This window comes from Gopherus evgoodei, chromosome 4 (genome assembly GCF_007399415.2).
Source record: "Gopherus evgoodei ecotype Sinaloan lineage chromosome 4, rGopEvg1_v1.p, whole genome shotgun sequence".
Classification (NCBI taxonomy): Eukaryota; Metazoa; Chordata; order Testudines; family Testudinidae; genus Gopherus; species Gopherus evgoodei.
Genome location: NC_044325.1, coordinates 128,577,856 through 128,595,330, shown reverse-complemented (window position 1 = coordinate 128,595,330; position 17,475 = coordinate 128,577,856). Strand labels below are relative to the sequence as shown.

At 44.5% G+C, this 17,475-nt stretch overlaps 1 pseudogene; it reads left to right on the top strand.

Annotated features, from left to right (window-relative positions):
- The window catches only part of LOC115651256, a 53,335-nt pseudogene that overhangs the window by 10,771 nt on the left and 25,089 nt on the right, over positions 1 to 17,475 (top strand).

Here is a 17,475-nt window from a genome sequence, read left to right as displayed (position 1 = left end):
ATGCCATGAGGGAGCATGCCTCAATTTCCCCTTTAACACTGTAGTCTCGGTCTTCAATGCTTTTTCTGCTGTACCAAGCTCTAAGTCTGTTCACAGATACCGGCTGAGAAGTAGTATTTTATAGGACTTTCTTGCTATCACTCCTAGCCTGTACTAAAATTTCTTCCAAAAATGTTACATAGTTTTAAAGTAATTATCATCAATACCAAATTCGTTGTTTTAGCACACAGCTTGTGTAGTAAGAGACAGAAAATTATCAGCAAATTCATGAGAGGTGCTTCCAAGCATGATTTTTCATTCTACACCTTCTGTTTAGATAATCCAGTTTGTTCAGCATTTACTGTATTTGTCACCCTCAGTAAAAGTTTTTAGTTCATGTAGGTTTTGGAAGAAAACAAGTCCTCACTGCTTTTGTTAGCAACAAGTTCAGAGATAGTTTATTACACGCAATTGCATACTAACACTGCAGTCGGAGAGGGAAGGTCCTGACCTTAGGCAGAGGGAAGGTCCTGACCTTAGGCAGACCTTCCCCCTCCAAGTAGCATAAGACAAGTATTTATACCTTCCCATTAGTTTAACTGCTCTCCTTCGTTTATACAAACTCCCTCTGGAAACTATCTTATCTCAAGGTTTCTGCTTAAATCAGCATAATATTCTTAACAACTAAAGGAGGCAGAATAGTGAGGCATGAGGCAGTCTCTCATTACAACTCTCGCATTGTTAGGATTAGAGTTACAGGTCACTCTGTCCTTAAACCTGTCTAAAATATTTACCCTGCTTTAATTTTTCTTCCACAAGGCTTTTGGGGTTTTGGCAAGGAAAGGTGTATGGAGACATTGCAGGTTACTCGCTCACTCTCTGTGGATTTTTATTTCCTCTTAAGGCCATGGGAAGAATCCGCTCCATCCTGGAATTCCTTTGTTCCTCACTCCCATTACTCCGTGTTCCCTGCTTAGCTGCTGGGAGGGATTTACCTGCCTGAGAAATGGCCTTCCCCTTCCCTTTTTCAGGTGAGTTAGCATATTTACTGACACCTGAGCTATTGGAAAGGCTTTTTTCGTGCCTTAAAGAGAGAGAGTTCATTTTTACAAGTGCAGCAGGAACATTTTGCAAAAGTGGGGCCCGACTTTTGCAAAATGTTGTTCCAACTGCATTTGTAAAAACTAACTCTGTCACCCCTTCTGTTCCAAAGAGGTCAGCTGTACTGCTGCTCTCCTCTGGGAGGAGAGTTACACAGTCCCCGCTTAAAAAATCTGAATCTCAGGTTGAGTACCTGAAAGTACAGAAGCCACTCCAGCAAACTCATCCCAGGCAATCCTTCCCTGTAACTAGTAGGAACATATTCCTGTACTTCTGCACATTTCTTCTTAACGTCTGTCTCTGGGCCCCGGTCCAAGACCTTCCACTGGCAAGCACTGTACCTTTCTCCCTCTTTGAACTGGGTTTGCCTCCAGTTACAGAGCTCATTGAATCTGCACCCACCATAGGGGTTTCTAAGATTCCATTACCCTTTTCTGGGCTTCCCTCCAGGACATATTTCCCTATGTGTCCTAAAGCAACATTTGTCCTTTGCTCAGTTGCAAATTCCTGGTCAGTTTTCTTATAGTTAGGTCAACATGCCCTTCCTGTAGATAAAAGCCTATCTATAGCCTCCGAGTTAAGAGATGGCCTCAAGCACTTCCATCCTTTTTAGCAGACAGTGCTCCACTTCTTCAACGCTTAGCTAGAGAGTTGGCCAAAACAATTGGTCCTCTCCTGCGCAACCGCAAAGGCCTGAGCGTCAAAAAACAAGATCGAACAATCGGGGGCAGCTACAGGCACTAGCCCTCCAAGCGAGTGCCTGGGGCAGCAAGCAGCGGGGGAGTGTTGAAACTACATAGTTCTGATAAATTTATTTTGGTTTTGGTGGTGTATTTTGATGATTTTCAGACTATATTTACAAAAACAACAATGAGTCCTGTGGCACCTTAAAGACTAATAGATTAATTTGCATATAAACTTTCGCAAGTAAAAAGCTTATGCCCAAATAAGTCTATTAGACTTTAAGTGGCACTGAATTACTTGTTGTTTTTGTAGATACAGACTAACACGGCTACCTCCTGATACTAGGCTGTATTTAGCTCCTGAAGATGTTCCTGGCTTTACTGATTTTGTTCCGGATGTCCTGACTTGTTCAACCTCCCTGGCTGATGATGCTGCCCAAGTATGTGAATGTTTCTACATTGGTGAGACCATACTCTTCTATTCATACTGCTGATGGTGAGGCAATATTAAAGGTCATATCTGTCTTATTGCAGTTGATTTTCCCTCCAATTTGCTGGCTGAATGCATTGAGTGGAGTTGTTTTTTCTCGAGTGAAGAGCTGGTCTGTACATCCACGCCGTTTTTGAAAACCGGCTTGCTTTTTTCTGAGAACACTATCGACTGCCTCTGATATATGCTGAACTATGATGTAACACAATACTCTGCTTGGCACAGATAAAAGTGTGATACCACGCCAGTTATTACAATCACTGAGAGTTCCTTTCCTTGGTAGCTTCACTATAAGCCCATTGATCCACTCATCTGGCCTTTTCCCTTTATCAGAAAAGAGATGGGCCAGGATAGATGCTAGTAACTCAGGATTTACAAGCGATCCCATTTTTTAAGGATTTGATTGTTTGAATGATCTCTTCCTTAGTTGGGGAGTCTGTGTTGATCTGAAGTTCTTTTTCTGCTTCCTGGATTTTTGCTTCCTCTTTACGTGGATCCCTGATCAGAAATTCTTTAGTTAGTAGGTGGTTACAAAATCCTAGTGCCTTTGGCTAAACTGCACTTGGAAGCTGAGTATTTGCAAGCTGAACTGACAGTTGCTGTGGTCTCCGATAAGCCAATACAAATCGTTTTGGTAGTGACTTTTTTAATGTGGGCTCAGGCTGTTCAATGTTCTGTTGGCAGCAAGAAGGAATTTTGTGCCGAAGTCCCAGAGGGAAAAAGTAAGTCACAGAAAATGCTGGGGAAATGTAAGAGTGTCTCTTTAATTCCTCTACAGCCTCCCCATCCCCGAAGTCTGACCGATCGTGGGGGGGGGGCGTGTAATATCTGAAGTAGTGGATTGGTCATTGGAGCAAGGCCATCAGCAATGAAAGGCTTCTCCAAAATATTGCCTTGGGCATTATGAGAGGTCGACAGATCCAGTGTGAACCCTGAAAATTATGGCTAGCACAAGTGGCAAAGATAGAGTGCAGCAGCTGCACCTAGCTACCTGAGGTGAAGGAACTCGCTGAGAAAGATTCAGCCCCTAAAGTCACACAGCATGAAGCCAGTACTGATCGATCAGGAAAAGGGCGCATTACTGCACCTCTCTCACTCAGATACTTCGACTTCAGCTACGTTATTTACGTAGCTGAAGTTGCATCTCTAAGATCGATTTTCCCCCGTAGTGTAGACCAGCCCTCAGTTTTTGAATTATGGAAATAAGTAAATAACTTTTCCTTTGCTACTTTTTTCACATAACTCATAATTTTATATATCTGTCATATCCCCCATTAGTCTTTTTCAAGTTGGAAAGTCCCAGCCTCTTTAATCTCGCCTCACACAGGACCTTCTCCAAATCCCTAATCATTTTAGTTGTCTTCTGAACCTTTTCTAGTGCCAGTATATCTTTTTTGAGATGAGTCTACATCGGCATGCAGTATTCAAGATGTGGACCTAACATCGATTTATATAGTGGCAATCTTATAGTCTCCATCTTATTCACTATTCCTTTTTAATGACTCCTAATATCCTGTTTGCTCTTTTCATCACCTCTGCGCACTGCGTGGACCTCTTCAGAGAACTATCCACTATATGACTTCAAGATCTTTTTCCTGCTTTGTTGTAGCTAAATTAGCCTCCATCATATTGTATGTATAGTTGGGGTTATTTTTAGCAACGTGCATTATTTTACATTTATCCACATTATATTTCATTTGCCATTTTGTTGACCAGTCACTTAGTTTTGTTCAATATTTTTGAAGTTCTTCACAGTCTGTTTTGGTTTTAACAGTCCTGAGCAGTTTAGCATCACCTGCAAACTTTGTCACCTCTCCTTTTTACCCCTTTCTCCAGACCATTTATGAACAAGTTGGATAGGATTGGTCCGAGGACTGACCCTTGGGGAACACCACTAGTTACCCCTCTCCATTCTGAGAATTTCCCATTAATACTTACCCTTTGTTCCTTGTCTTTTAACCAGTTCTCAGTCCATGAAAGGACCTTCCATCTTATCCCATGACAACTTAATTTATGTAAGAGCCTTTGTTGAGGGACCTTATCAAAGGCTTTCTGGCACTCTAAGTATACTATGTCCACTGGATTCCCCCTTGTCTATATGTTTCTTGACCCCTTCAAAGCACTGTAATAGATTAATAAAACATGATTTCCCCTAACAGAAACCATGAGTTTTGCCCAACAATTTATGTTCTTCTATGTGTCTGACAATTTTGTTCATTACTATTGTTTCTACTAATTTGTCTGGTACTGACTTTAGACCTGCCAGTCTGTAATTGCCTGGATTACCTCTAAAGCCTTTTTAAATATTGGCCTTACATTAGCTAGGTTCTAGTCATGGGGTACAGGAACCGATTTAAAGGATAGGTTATAAACCCTAGTTAATAGTTCTGCAATTTCACAGTTGAGTTCTTTCAGAACTCTTGGGTGAATGCCATCTCGTCACCATGAGTTGCTAATGTTAAGTTTATCAATTAATTCCAAAAACTCTTCTACTGACTCTTCAATCTGTGACAATTCCTCAGATTTGTCACCTACAAAAGCGGGCTCAGGTTTGGGAAATTCCCTAACATCCTAAGCCATAAAGACTGAAGTAAAGAATTCATTTAGTTTCTCCGAAATGTGAGGCTACGTCTACACTACAGCATAAAATCGAAATTACTAAAACCAGTTTTATAAAACCGATATTATAAAATCGATTTTATGCATCCACATTAGGACACATTAATTCGGTGGTGTGTGTCCATGGTCCTAGGCTACCATCGATTTCCAGAGTGGTGCACTCTGGGTAGCTACAGTAAAAGAATGAGACCAATAACTTTGATTTCCGTCCACACTAATCCTAAATCGATATAGTAATATTGATTTTAGGGTTACTCCTCTCATTGGGGAGGAGTACAGAAATCGATTTTAAGAGCCCTTAAAATCGATTTAAAGTGCCTTGTAGTGTGTTTAAATCGATTTAACTGCGTAGTGTGGACCAGGCTTTGTCGTCTTTAAGCACTCCTTTTGTATCTCTATCATTGAGAGGCCCCACTGGTTGTTTAGCAGACTTCCTGCTTCTGATGTACTTAAAACAGTTTTGCTATTACCTTTTGAATTTTTGGCTAGCCATTCTTCAAACTCTTCTTTGGCTTTTCTTATCACATTTTTACACTTTATTTGGCGGTATTTATTCTCCTTTCTATTTACCTCACTAGGATTTGACTTTCACTTTTTAAAGGAAGTCTTTTTATCTCTCACTGCTTCTTTTACATGGTTGTTAAGGCACGGTAGCTTTTTCAGTTCTTTTACTATGTTTCTTAATTTGGGGTATACACTGAAGTTGGGCCTCTATTATGGTGTCTTTAAAAAGCGCCCATGCAGCTTGCAGTGATTTCATTTTAGTCACTGTATCTTTTAATTTCTGTTTAACTAACCCCAGTCATTTTGGCATAATTCCCCTTTTTGAAATTAAATGCCACAGTGTTGGGCTGTTGAGATGCTCTTCCCACAACAGGGACGTTAAATGTTATTATATTATGGTCACTATTTCCAAGCGGTCCTGTTATTATTACTTCTTGGACCATCTCCTGCGCTCCACTCAGGACTAAACGTAGAGTTGCCTCTCAATGTGTGGGTTTCCGTACCAGCTGCTCCTAGACGCAGTCATGTAAAGTATTGAGACATTTTGTCTCTGCGTTTTGTCATGAGATGACATGTTCCCTGTCAATATGGGGATAATTGAAATCCCCCACTATTACTGAGTCCTTAATTTTGTTAGCCTCTCTAATTTCCCTTATCATTTCATCATCGTTATCACTGTCTATCAGGTGGTAGATAATAGATCTCTATGGAACATGTGGATTCACTTAAGATTTTTACTTCACTTGATTCTACATTTTCTTTCACTTATAGACAGGGGACGCTCTAGGTATTTTGCCGCTCCAAGCACGGCAGGCAGGCTGGTGCCTGGAGCTGCCCCTGCTTATAGTGCCACCCGCCGCCCCCCGCATCCCCCTACGACCTGTTCTGTCCTTCCGATATATTTTGTACCCCGGAATGATTGTGTCCCATTGATTGTCCTCAGTCCAACAGATTTCTGTGATGCCTATTATATCAATATCCTTTATCAAGAGGCACTCTAGTTCACCCATCTTACTATTTAGACTTCTCTCATTTGTGTACCAACACTTTAGAAACTTGTCACTCTTTAATTGTCTGCTCTTTTCTGATGTATCAGATTCCTTTTTATGTGAATGTTTCTCGCCTGATCTGGCCCTTATATTATCTTCTATCATTCTCTGTTCCTGACTATAACCTAGAGACTCTCTAGCAGACTCTCCTCTAAGTCTCTGTCCGATCCGCATGCTCCTCTGCGGCAGTCAGCTTTCCCCATCTCCTAGTTTAAAAACTGTTCCTCAACCTTTTTAATGTTTAGTGCAAGCAGTCTGGTTCCACTTTGGTTTAGGTGAAGCCCATCTCTTCTGTATAGGCTCCCCCATCCCAAAAGTATCCCCAGTTCCAAATGACTCTAAATTCCTCCTCTCTACACCATGGTCGCATCCAAGCATTGAGACTCTGAAGCTCTGCCTGCTTACCTGGCCCTGCACGTGGAACTGCGACCATTGCTGAGAATGCCATCTTGATTTCACTCTCTTCCCTAGCAGCCTAAATTTGGCCTCCAGGATGTCTCCTCCTATCCTTCCTTATGTCATTGCTACATGTACTTCCTCAGTAGCGCAAGGGGCGTCTGACCAGAGATGGGACTATTCCATAGTGTCCCGGAAAGCCACATCAACATGCATCTCTGCCTCCCTTAGCTTCTCCAGTTTCACCTCCGTGGCCTCCAAAGCCCGTAAGCGGTCTCTGAGGACCAGGAGGAGCTCCTTGCACCAAATGCACACATTAGCCACCTGCTCACAGGGCAGCTAATCATACATGCCACACTCAATGCAATGAACTGGATAGCTCCCACTTGGCTGTTGGGTTACTGTCTGCATTGTCTCCTAGTTAATGAAGGGGTTGTTTAAAGCAAGATGTTTTGACTGTCATTTAGTTTATAGGTTTTAAAACAAAAATAACAGCAAGGGGCCCTTGCCCCTTTCCCACTCCCCTTCCAAACACCCTTACGAAACTCCCTAGCAGCCCCTGTTCTCAAAGGCCCCTGTTCTCGTGCACAGAACATTCACGGTTCACTGTGATCTCAAATCTACCTCAGCTCCCAGGAGGGTTTTTAAGGCCTGGGGTCTCTTGGGGGGCATCTCCTTCAGGGACCTTTATTCCCCGCTCTGTGTACCAGTTCAAACCAGCCTCCCGTGGCTTGGAGCGGCAAACAGCGGAGGCTAACAGAGGGAGTTTACCTGGGAGTTCACCTAGGGAGAGCACACTGAGGCTTTCATCTTGCAGACTTCTCTGAGCATTTGCTGCAACAGCTGAAAAAGCTCTTAGAGGGAAGCTAATATGGATAGTGAGCGTTCAGTTGTTGTTACCTGCACAGGACAGGTTTATCTTTCTTCCACAGGACAGAAATGACTTTATCTGTATAACTGGTCTCCGTACTGGAACAGAAGGTTCCAGGCTGGAGAAACAAATCTCCACGCCGTGTTACATAAGAGAAAATGAAGAGTCTGAAGGATCTGCTTCTAGGGGCACAGCATTCTGAAGAGCAGAGTAGGCTGCGCAGCAGGGACAGAAGGTGAGTGAAGAAATTTTGCAGCATGTGACCTCCAGAAGAAGAAAGAGAAGCAATGCAGATGCAATTGAGAAACCGTTTTCATGTTCTGTCCACAGGCACTAATGCGGAGGGTGTACTACATGATACGTCTGAGGGAAGGAGGAAGCTGGTGGTGGCTGGGGACTCTCTCCTCAGGGGGACTGAGTCATCTATCTGCCAGCCCGACCAAGAAAACCGAGAGGTCAGCTGCTTGCAAGGAGCTAGGATTCAGGATGTGATGGAGAGACTGCCGAGACTCATCAAGCCCTCGGATCACTACCCCTTCCTGCTTCTCCACGTGGGCACCAATGATACTGCCAAGAATGACCTTGAGCGGATCACTGCAGAGTATGTGGCACTGGGAAGAAGGACAAAGGACTCTGATAAAATGAGAGGGAGGAAATCTCCAGCTGCTATTATAGTCCAAGCAGGACATAAAACTGTGCAGGGGAGAGGAGCCCAGCATGCCACTGCTATGATAGCTCAGACAGTACAGAATCTTTTCTTTACACAGGAATGGGAGGGGGCTGATAGAGCTCAGTCCCCAGTTGCTATGATGAAGACCGTTACCAGCCATTCTGTACCATCTACTGGGAATGACTGAGAGTCATTCCTATTTTTACCCAGGAACCCCCAGCTGATCTCACCTGAGGCCAGCCAGGAGCACTCAAGGGATGATGACAAAGATGGCTATCAGTCCTTTTGTACAGTACTATCTGCTACCAGGGAAGGGAAAGGAGAGGAGGATACTGTGCTCTGCCTCTGCACCGTTTCTACCAGCAGTATGCAGTAGACATACAGTGACATTGAAATAAAGTCAAGAAACGATTTCTTTTCCTTTTCTTTCACATGGGGGGGGGGAGTGAGTAAATTGACGAGCTATTCCCTGAACCACGCCGGACAATGTGTTTGACCCTACAGGCACTGGGAGCTCAGCCAAGAATGTAAATATTTTTCGGAGACTGCTGGGAACTGTGGGATAGCTGGAGTCCTCAGTACCCCCTCCCTCCTTCCATGAGCGTCCATTTGATTCTTTGGCTTTCCATTACGGTTGTCACACAGCACTGTACTGTGGACTCTGTATCATAGCCTGGAGATTTTTTTCAAGCGCTTTGGCTTTTCGTCTTCTGTAATGGAGCTCCAATAGGACAGATTTGTCTGCCCATACAGAGATCAGATCCAGTGTCATCCGTCTGGTCCATGCTGGAGCTCTTTTTGGATTTGGGACTGCATCGGTACCCGTGCTGATCGGAGCTCCACACTGGGCAAACAGGAAATGAAATTCAAAAGTTCACGAAGCTTTTCCTGTTTACCTGGCCGTTGCATCTGAGTTGAGACTGCTGTCCAGACGGTCACAGTGGTGCACTGTGGGATACTGCCCGGAGGCCAATACTGTCAATTTGCGGACACACTAATCCTAATCAAATATGGTAATACTGATTTTAGCTCTACTGCTCAGAGCTCTGGTATGAAAATGCAGAAAAACCTGAGAATCTCTGGATTAAGTTTAGAAGTGTGAGCAACAAGGGTGATGTCATGGTGAGAGTCTGCTGTAGACCACCAGACTAGGGAGATGAGGTGGATGAGTCTTTCTTCTGGCAACTAACAGAAGTTACTAGATCACAGGCCTGGTTCTCATGGGAAATTTTAATCACCTTCATATCTGCTGAGAGAGCAATACAGCAGTGCACAGACAATCCAGGAACTTTTGAGAAAAGTGTAGGGGGCAATTTGCTTGTGCAAGTGTTGGAGGAACCAACTGGGGCAGAGCTCTTCTTGACCTGCTGCTCACACATGAGAAAGAATTAGTAGGGGAAGCAGAAGTGGAGGGGAACCTGGGAGGCAGTGACCATGACATGGTTGGGTTCAGAATCCTGACACAAGGAAGAAAGGTGAGCAGCATAATACAGACCCTGGATTTCAGAAATGCAGACTGACTCCCTCAGGGAACTGATGGGCAGGCTCCCTGGGAGAATAACATGAAGGGGAAAGGAGTCCAGGAGAGCTGGCTATATTTTAAATAATCATTATTGAGAATGCAGGGAAAAAACATCCTGGTGTGTAGGAAGAATAGTAAATATGGCAGGCAATTAGCTTGGCTTAACAGTGAAATCCTTGCTGATCTTAAATGCAAAAAAGAAGCTTACCAGAAGTGTAAGCTTGGACAAATGACCAGGGAGAAGTATAAAAATATTGCTCAGGCATGGAGGAGTGAAATCAAGAAAGCCAAATCACATTTGGAGTTGCAGCTAGCAAGAGATTTTAAGAGTAACAAGAAGGGTTTCTTCAGGTATGTTAGCAACAAGAAGGTGATCAAGGAAAGTATGGGCCCCTTACTGAATGAGGGAGGCAACCTAGTGACAGAAGATATGGAAAAAGTTAATATAATCAATGCTTTTTTTGCCTTTGTTTTCATGAACAAGGTCAGCTCCCAGACTACTGTACATTACATGATGCAGGAAGTATATTAACATATAGTCAGGGCTGATGCGAGGGGAGGGAGAAAAATTGTATTAAAACCCAATCTATAACTGGAGTGAAATGGACTGAAATGGAAGGTGGTGGAGCCTCAGTGAACATGATACATCACATCCCCTGCCTACAAGGACTATGTGCCATTGCTAGTTCGAAGATGTAGGCTTTATGCCTGCAGGGGATTCACTGTGTTAGTTGGCTAGCCCTAAAATTATATTAGGCCTTACATCCACACAGCAGGTTATGTGAGATGTCGATAGTACAAAGAATATTGCAATTTATACCTATAGAGCAGTTGCATTGCCAAACCATGGATTACCAGGCCTTAAGGACAGCTGCAGAGGAATCAATAATGTTGCTAACAATGTCAGATAAAAGGTGTCCAATGCAGCGACTTTGTGATACTAGCTTAAGTAGTGTCATTTTTATATGCTTATGTGTTGGATTCATACCTGCAGGGCGAAATGTGTTTTGTTGCTTGCCCACAATTTTTAGGGCTTTATGCCGGCAGAGCAGTACCAGTGTGGTATTGCTAAACCAAAAATTTGTTGGCCTTTCTAATTATTAATAACTATTATTATTGGCAGTATTGTTATGCCCATGTTGGTTCTAAAATATGCCCATTTCATTCTGAATGGTTTCTTGCAACATGTTAACTCTTTATGCTTAATAGTCTGTTCCATCCTGTATTTAGCTGTGACACTCTGAGTACCTTTCCCAGAGCTGAAGAGCTCTGTGGGAAATTTGTCTCTTTCACCAGCAGAAGTTGGTCCAAGAAAATATATTACTTCACCCGCCTTCTCTCTATTATTACAGCAGAAGATCACATTCTATGGTCATTATGATTTGTAAGCAGAGTCAGGATAAGCTCTACCCTGACATCTGGTGGAAAGAATTTCAGAGAGTGTATTTGCATATGCATGCCTACCCTATCCCAGACTGCCGAGCTGTGGGACTGCTTGGTGACAAATGACTCACCCTCAGTTGGTGGTACTTGCTAGACAAGGGACATGGGTTCCAAAACCCAGTGAATTGAGTGAGAGGCAGGCAGGCAGGCAGGCAGGCAGGCAGGCAGGCAGGCAGGCAGGCAGGCAGGCAGGCAGGCAGGCAGGCAGGCAGGCAGGCAGGCAGGCAGGCAGGCAGGCAGGCAGGCAGGCAGGCAGGCAGGCAGGCAGGCAGGCAGGCAGGCAGGCAGGCAGGCAGGCAGGCAGGCAGGCAGGCAGGCAGGCAGGCAGGCAGGCAGGCAGGCAGGCAGGCAGGCAGGCAGGCAGGCAGGCGTCCGTCCGTCCGTCCGTCCGTCCTGTGGAGCCAGAAGCACCAGTTCCTCCTCCTCTCTCCACTGTGGAATGTCAGAAGTTGATTTTTTTATTCCCTCAAGAATCTAAATACTGGTTACTGAGCTGAACTCACTTTGGGCTAATGGTGCACTGGGGCTCCCCCACTAAGAGCTGAGATCACTAAGAGTTGAAATCACTAAAGAGCTGAAATAACTGAGCTGAGAGCACTGAGTACTGTGCTAACTAGTGGAGGAGCCTGCAGTTATACTGTGGAACAGAGCAGCTGGTGGAGTGGAGCAGTTGCGGGGATGGCTGGAGCGGATCACGGGACTGCTGGTGGCAGCAGAGCGGCGGGCAGAGTGGAGTAGCTGTGGGACGGGTGGAGTGGCCCACAGAGCGAGAGGAGCCGAGCAGTTTGCAGAGCAGCTCATGGAGCAGAGCAGCTGGTGGAGCGGAGCAGTTTCTGAGGACGGCTGGAGGAGCAGAATGGAGCAGCTGGTAAAGCGGAGCAGTTCATGGAGAAGACAGAAGCAGAACCCACAGAGAGGCAGGGCAGTTGGCCCTGGACCACGTAAGGTGCCCCTTTCTACCCAGGCTGGGGGGAGGGACCTCTACAGATAAACTCTCAAACTCTGGGGTGGCATTGACCAGAGACTTTTGGGTTGTTGGACTTTGGGGTGAGTGGACTTAAAACCCTAAGGGGAAAAAGGACAGTGTCAAATGTACTTGGAGGTGGGTTTTTGTTTATGGTTTGTGTTATAACCCTGTTTGTGGTGTTTCTCCAATGGGATGCCGCATTGATTCCTTCCTTTATTAAAAAGATTTTGCTACACTCAGACTCCGTGCTTGCGAGAGGGGAAGTATTGCCTCCTAGAGGTGCCCAGGGGTGTGTGGCATGTGAGTGTCCCAGGTCACTGGGTGGGGGCTCGAGCCAGTTATGCATTGTGGTACTGAAACAGAACCCCTGGATACTGAACCCGGCCCTTGTTGATGCCAACTCAGAGGGGCAGAAGGGTTACAGATTTAATCCTTTATGCCTGTATGTCTATGCAATATAGATAGAGAAAAGGCTCTTCAGGAATTAATGCAAGAAAAGATGCGTTGGGTCATGAGACTAACCAAACAGTCACTAAGCCTTAGTGATGTTTCTAGTCTGAATTTTGCATACAGGTCCATCGTTGTGGTGTGTTGCTATCTTCAAGGTTATAAAGCCTGATGCCTGCCATTTTGTGTCTCTACTTCAAAGAGTATTAAACCTTCTCATTTCAGGGCAGTGGCTTTTTGAGGTTAGTAGCCTGAAGATTAAAATAGATGCTTGTGAAATACATTGTCTGACCGTGACTGCTCCCAACCACTATAATAGCCTATTACTTTCAGCTAGCTAAAAGCATCTTCTGATGTCTTGGGTTTGACCTCTGCTGAATGTGTGAGTCCTTCTTTTACAGGAAAGGCTCATTATATCTGGCCACTGGTGTCTTTGTGGTATTAATAGCTCCAAGGTTATGAAAGCAGTCTGCAGGATAACGTTTGTGAGGTATCTCTAGCCCCATAATTGTTAGGCTGTCTGTCTGGCCAGCACTTTCTGAGTGAGGTTGCTAGCCCCCAAAATATCAGGAATGAAGTCTACATGGCTCTGTCTATGGGATCCTTCTCGGCCAAATATTATTATACCTTCCGGGTAACTTGTGCCTGTGTCCTATACTAGTCAAAAAACTAGGCCTTAATCATATAGGAGAATCAATACTGTTGCTAGCCCACAGACTACCAGGTCTGAAGCCTTCTGGACACCCTCTTTATATTGCTGGTTCCTTAACTAGTGCTTTTTCTTTAGTGTATACTGGGGCCTAATAATTTTGAGTTTGAGCAGTACCAGACAGGTACTTCCCTACAGGCTTGAAGACTTATAATCTTTAGGTGAACATTACCTCACAGTGGTGACAAATCTCAAAATGCTATCAGTGAGTAAGATTCACAGTAATTATGTGATGATAATAATTAAGAATTTTAGGCCTTATGCCTATGTATTACACTGGTTTAGTGTGTGCGCGCACATGCATGCATGTATGAATATATGACCTTCCAGTATCAGGCTTGAGCAGCAGTAGCAGTTAAGCCATGTATTAAAGTTAAAGGGATATCTTTTGGCTCAAGTAGTAAGGAACTGTTTTTTCTGTTCCGAAGACTGTAGCTTGTTGATAATCAAGATGTCCTAATGGTTCATTGCGCCTGCACTGTATCAGGGGGTAGCCGTGTTAAGTTGTCACGTAGTGTGGGGAGTCCAGTCCTGCACCCCTCTTCTTGGGACCCACAGTGACTCTCAGCCAGCCAGTAAAAGAGAAGGTTTATTGGACAACAGGAACACAGGTTACAGCAGAACTTGCAGGCACAGTCAGGACCCCTCCATTGAGTCCTTCTGGGCTTTCAGGGTGCTTGGATCCTAGCTAGGATACCCTGAATTCTGCCCACACATCCCGAAGCCCAAACTCAAAGTGCTTCTCTCCTGCCACTCCCTTCCTTTTGTCCGCAAATTGGTCGGTCAGCTGGCCTGAGTGCTGTGCGTTCTCTGGCTTCTGGTCCATCAACCACAGCCTCAAGTCGGACGGGCACAGCTCGCACAGGTGCTCCAGTATGAATAGGTCAAGCAGGTCCTCTTTAGTTTGGGCCCCAGTTGTCCACTTGCGGGCATACCCCTGCGCCCAGTTGACTAGTTGTAGATATGTGACCTCATGGGTTTGACGCTGGCTCTGGAACTTTTTCCGGTAGTCTGGATCTGTAAAAGCAGCAAATAATCCTGTGGCACCTTAGAGACTAACAGACTTTTTGGAGCAGAAGCTTTCGTGGGTGAATATTCTCTTCGTCAGATGCACTTGCACTGCAGCTTTATATATATTTGCTTACCTATACATTATTAGGCTACAAGCCTGTAGGGTAGTACTCATGACATATGGCCTACCTGCAGGTTATTAGTGGAGCAGATGGGGAATTTTCCAATAGAATTTTTTTTTAACCAGAAAACTTAATTTTGCCAAAACTGTCATTTCGAAGGCGACATACTGATTTTGAAAAAAAGCTCATTAAAGAAGAAACAATTGAAACAGTGATTTGATGACATTGAATTGGAACATTTTGATTCTCTGTTTCAAAATGAGTTTTTGGTTCAATTATTTCCTTAGGACACTAGTCTATGTATTATGTATCTGATATTGCACATCTAAAAATTATTAGACCTTAAATCTAGATGGGAGTATCTATGTTATATTGCCCCCTAAATATTATTAGGCCTTGAGCATATTTGGCTGTACCTGTGGATTATCAATAACCTAAAGTTTCTTAGATCACAAATCTGCCTGGCAGTACTTATGAATTACTCCTTACCTAAAAATTATTAGGCTTTGAGTCTGCCTGGCTTTAACTTTAGGGCATTTCTCACCTAAAGATTATTAGGCCTTGAGCTAGATGGAAGCATCTGTGAGGTATAACTGGCTTAATGATTACTATGCCACAAACCTGCATGCCAATATTTGAATAGCATTCCTTACTTAAAAATTACCTGTTGGGCAATGCCTATGACATATGGCTCATCTAAAGTTTATTAGGTCACAATCCTGTATAGCCGTACCCGTTGGTATTGCTTACCAAGCTATTATTAGGCCACATGCCTGCATGGCAGTACTTGGTGTGGCATTACTAATCTAAACATGAGTAGGCTTCAAGCAGTTCTTGTTTGATTGTCACCGATGTTTTCCAGTAATGTTGTCAGAAATTAATCAGGCCCTGGATGATCAGAGGACCTTACTGAAAAATGTGGCAGAAAAAATAGTCTTTTAGAACAATATACGTGAAGTGCACTTCATGGCAAATGTCTAAGGAGAGGCTAATGTAAATGTCCCACATTGAGTTACGCAAAACCCCAGACTTTTCAAGATATGGCCTGAAGCTGGTCCCCAACCTTTTTTGTCTGGTGGGTGCCAGACAAAGGATTGTGGTGGCAATCGAGCTGCATTTCAGCAGCGACACCTCTGGATGATCCCAATTGTCGGCTGCGAGGACACGGGGGTATTTAGATGCCCCCACTATGGCACCTGTGCGCACCATGTTGGGGACTCCTGGTCTAAAAGTTAGTAGGGGTACGTCTACACTACAGGATAATTCTGATTTTACATAAACTGGTTTTATAAAACAGATTGTATAAAGTCGAGGGCACATGGCCACACTAAGCACATTAATTCGGCGGTGTGTGTCCGTGGTCCGAGGCTAGTATCGAATTCCAGAGCATTGCACTGTGGGTAGCTATTCCGTAGCTATCCCATAGTTCCCGCAGTCTCCCCCTGCCCCTTAGAATTCTGAGTTGAGAGCCCACTGGCTGATGGGGCAAAAATCATTGTCACGAGTGGTTCTGGGTAAATGTCGTCAGTCATGCCTTACTCTGGGAAAGCAATGGCAGACAATCATTTCACGCCCTTTTTTCACTGGATTGTCCTGGCAGATGCCATAGCAGGGCAACCATGGAGCCCTTTCAGCTTTTTTTTTTTTTTTAACAGTCACCATATGTGTACTGGATGCCACGGACAGAGGTGATACTCCAGCGCTACACAGCAGTATTCATTTGCTTTTGCATGATATCAGTGATGGTTACCAGTTGTTCTGTACTGTCTGCTGCTAGGGTAATTTGGCAATAAGATGATGGCTATCTGTCATTCTGTGCTATTTCTTGCTATCATGGCTGCCCCTGGCTGAGGTCAGCTGGGAGTGCAAAAGCAAAAGTGGGAATGGTTCCCTGAGTCTATTCCTTTTTAGGGTTTCTAAAAACAGAGTCAGTCCTGCCTAGAATTTGGGGCAAGTGTACTAGAGAAACAGTGTATCAGAGAGCATCACTGCTCCGTGTCAGATATGGCAGAAATACTGCACTACATGCCATTCACGGGAGGGTGCCCCTGCAACAACCCCACCCGTTGCTTCCTTCCTCCCCCAACCTTCCTGGGCTATGTGGCAGTGTCCCCCATTTGTGTCATGACTTTATAAAGAATGCAGGAATAAGAAACAGTGAGTTGTTTGTGAGATAAAATGAGGGGGAGGCAGCCTCCCCATCCTATGAGAGTCCAGGCAGGACATTAAGTGGTGCGGAGGAGAGGAGCCCAGCATCCCTCTGCTATAACAGTCCAGGCAGTACAGAATCTTTTCTTTACACCAGAAAAGGAGAAGGCTGATGGAGCTTAGCCCCTAGTTGCTATGATGGAGACAGTTACCAGCCGTTCTGTACCATCTACTGGGAATGACCAGGAATCATTCCTATTTTTAGCCAGGCCCCCCTGAGGCCAACCCGGGGTATTCAGCAGTTATCAAGCATGTACCATCTGCTACCAGGGAGGGGAGAGGAGCAGATACTGCTCTTCACTGCTGCAGCATCGCGTCTACCAGCAGCATTCAGTAGACATAGGGTGACAATGAAAAAGTCAAGAAACAATTTCTTTCCCTTTTCTTTCACGTGTGGGGAGGGAGTAAATTGATGAGCTATTCCCTGAACCAAGCCAGACAATGTGTTTGACCCTACAGGCATTGGGAGCCTCAGCCAAGAATGCAAATACTTTTTGGAGACTGCTGTGGACTGTGGGATAGCTGGAGTCCTCAGTACTCCCTCCCTCCATCCATGAGCATCCGTTTGAGTCTCTGGCTTCCCGTTATGCTTATCACGCAGCACTGTGTAGCCTGTAGATTTTTTTTTCAAACGCTTTGGCATTTCATCTTCTGTAATGGACCTCTGATAGAACAGATTTGTTT